Genomic DNA, 3896 nt, shown 5'->3' on the forward strand with positions numbered 1-3896 from the left:
TACTGAGAGCGTGTTCTGTATCGGTGAAAGTGGCTGACACTTCCAAAATATTGAGCATGACACCACGTGTCAGTAAATGGCACAAATGAACAAAAGATCCTGACACCATGATTTAATTGACTGTAACATATAATAGTATAAAGAACCAGGTTATAAATTTTCATATGGAGGCAAGGCCGATACAACGTAGATAAGTAAATTTTAAGACGGAGCACTATATTTCGGCTGGCCAAACCAGCCTTCTTCAGGTGCAGTGGGAATTAACAGAGAACTGGGGTGATGCTTCATAGATAGCTGTATGATGTAACAGCGGAAAGATGGCAGGGGTCGCACGTTGGCCATATTTTTTTTATGTCGCGTCATAAGTTGTCCTACAAATATGTCGCCACATTTACACCACGGGAGTCATGGAAGTCGCACTTGTGCGACATAAATGATATTTGAAACCAGACTGTCAACTCTAAATATTTCACGCGTGAAAAGAGCACCAAATAAAATTTTGTAGACATGAAGCTGGTGCTAGTTTTACCAGCGACATTTCTTCATTCTCTGTTTAATTTGTTCAATGTACAAAACCTTATTGATTTGTACGCATTGTACAACACTCGCCAACGGCAAATGTTGGCTCTTGCCGCTTTAAACCGACGTCGACGGATGCGAAAAAATGGGAAAATATCTGCGAGCCAAAGGGTGAAAACAAGCCATTCCCATACTGAAAATAATCAGTTGAATGGTGCAAATTTGTAAATTGGTATGGGTTGAAATTCGCAATAGGGACCATATAAAACGTGTGTCGAGAAAACCTGTGACTAAAATATTGAACCGATAGCTAGCTGTGCACACATGTTGTCTTTGAGTTTGACTAATGGTCGTGGGTCGTGGGTCGTGGGTCGTGGGTACAAGTCGTGGGTCGTGGGTGTGGGTGTGGGTGTGGGTAAAATTCGTGGGTGTGGTTAATACTTAATAATAAAAATAACCATTTAAAATATTAAATATAATAATACATAAATTTTATACAACCCTGTCATTCATTAATTTAACTGTTCTTTCTTCTAGTTATTTTATTTTGTTTATTCAATTTACCCTACTTTACGTCTATTTTTATCTGTTATCTCACTGTCAATGAAATTAGTTTCAGTTTCGCGACGCATTCCGAGATCTCGTTTGATAACAAAGGGAAGAGAGATAAATCTTATAATTACACACTGTGTACACGTTTTTCGAGCTGTGCGGTCTGCAATCTGCGGTCTGCGTTCTGCGTTTTCGAGGTCTGTGTTAACGAGACACCTGAGTTGCTTTGTACGATTGTACTAAAAATGATTTCATATAGTAGAAGTACTATAACATTAAAATTGCGACAGCGCTTGTGAATTCTATATTTGCAGCTAAAGTCAGGGGCCAAGGAACAGAAATTCCGAGATCTCGTCTGACAACATCAATGACATAAGTATGATAGATAAATCTGGTAATTACACACTGTATACACAAAGGAAAACTGATTGTGCACAAGTCGACTGACTCAAAAGGCACACACATAACCTCTGCCAGACTGGTAACTCGACAGTGGAGGATCGTAAACGCGATATTAGCTGTAGTCACACTACAGGGTTTTGTCCTAGGGAAACTTGACTTCTTGACAGTTTCCCTAGGGAAACTCAAATTTGCAAGTGTGACCGATTTTTCCCTAAGTAAATTACCTCGGGAAAGTTTTATCGTCTGGGGCTTGAAAACCGCAAGAGAACAAAAGAATGTCCTATGGATTTCCTTTGACAACTACCCTAAAAAGCAGAAAAAGGGAAAAATCAAATCCCAGAGTAGCCGACCAATGGGCGCTCGTCGGCGATCGCGCTGGTGACAGATCCGGAATTATCGTGTTGTGAAACTAATTTAATGTAATTACAAGATTTATCTCTCTTCCCGTCGCGAAACTGAGACTAATTTCATTGACAGTGAGATAACAGATTAAAATAGACGTAAAGTAGGGAAAATTAAATAAACAAAATAAAATAACTAGAAGAAAGAACAGTTAAATTAATGAATGACAGGGTTGTATAAAATTTATGTATTATTATATTTGATATTTTAAATGGTTATTTTTATTATTAAGTATTAACCACACCCACGACTTTTACCCACACCCACACCCACGACCCACGACTTGTACCCACGACCCACGACCATTAGTCAAACTCGTTGTCTTTGCAGAATTGCGAAAATCCAAATTTTAGCTAGTATTTCAGATTTGATCGACGTTGCGACAGAAGAAAAACAAAAATTGTTATTTTAAGGCGATAAGACGAGATATGGCCTCTCTCGAGGCAGGACATCGGCTTTTTTTTTATCTGTAGGTCCTTCGGACATAGTTATGTCTGGTTGCGACAAAAGGGTCGCACTTGTCGCAAGCACTCGATGACAGATTTTATGTCCAATGTAAACACCAAAGGCGTAAGTGCGACCCCTGCCTATGTAAAACTAATTTGATTGACAATGAGATAACAATAAAAATAGAAATAGTGAGCAAAAATAGAAATGAAGTAAGGTAAATTGGATAAATAACTAGAAACTTATCCTTGGGTTTTACCCACGTGACCAATACCTTAGCAACGGTTACTATCCGCCATCTTGGTGTCCCTCGAGCGTAAACAAACCGTATCTAACGAAGAGTTCATGTGAGAAAGAAGGGATGGTTTTATGCATTATTGTTGGCTATTCGAGCAAAAGTGGAAAGCATAAAGACTAAGGATTTTTTCGTATAATAATTTAATAATTTTATTATTTCTATAGCGCAAAATTCATTAAATATATATGATCTAATGCGCTATACCTAAGATCATTACAAATCAAGGGGAAGAACAGGAGGAACTAGAAGTTGTTGTATGGTTCGAGGCTTGGGGCTGTTGTAGATCCTCGATTTTTTGGTCGAGCTTTTCTTTGAGCTTCTTAGCCGATGAGAAATCGATGTCTTTAGCCCTCGCATACGGCACTTCATTGACATATGTCGGCAAAATCCATGAGCATTTTACCTGAGTGCAAGCAAGCTTGGGGTGTCACGAGAACTCACACCCCGAAAACTCAGACCTCAGACCTCAGACCCCGAAAACTCAGACCCCTCGAAAATTCAAGAGATAAACTCGACTCATGATCACTCCTGGTAATGCCGCGTGTATTTTGACCTTTTGGGTCTTGATCCAACTGAAGCAGCAAAAACAAGGCCGCAAGTTGCACGTTACGTAAAATCGTCCGATGGTTGAGTATTAAAACATTTTAGAGTGACACAAGACTTCATTTAGCTTAGATTTCCTCCATTTTTCCCGTTAATTTTGAACTTTTCATTCACAGTTAACTGGATCAAATGCGCTCGCTCCAACACCAAAGTATTAAAATGTGGCGTGATTTTGACGAGCCGAAAGGGACGTTTGTTTACCTTTTTGTACTTCGTCTCACAGATCCTTGTTGTCGCTCTGTTAAAATTCTTAAATATTTCGCGATAATAATGGATACAAACTGAGACTCGGCCCACCAATCCCAAAACGAAGACAATTTTGCGACCCTTGGGCTAGAGTTCTTAAATGAGGCAGAAAGAGAAAAATAACGGGAAAGAAGACTCGGCATCGGCGCCGTCACGATTCGCTTCACTGAAGAATCACTCTTGATATTGTTGTCCGTCTTTCGCGTCGGATTTGTTGCATTATTCCACCGGTTATGTTATAAAACAATTGGTTCATGTTTTATGCTATGCACTATCGAAACATCAAGTGTAACTAGTAAGGAATTAGGGGGCAAATTACCAATGTAACTCCAGTTTGTTGAGGAAGTCATTGGTGTCTTTGATATGAGATGGTGGTTTGTGAACGAGTGGTTGGAGGTAGTGGTCAACAAACTGGGATATTCGTTCA

This window comes from Stylophora pistillata, chromosome 6, assembly GCF_964205215.1.
Source record: "Stylophora pistillata chromosome 6, jaStyPist1.2, whole genome shotgun sequence".
NCBI classification, from domain to species: Eukaryota; Metazoa; Cnidaria; class Anthozoa; order Scleractinia; family Pocilloporidae; genus Stylophora; species Stylophora pistillata.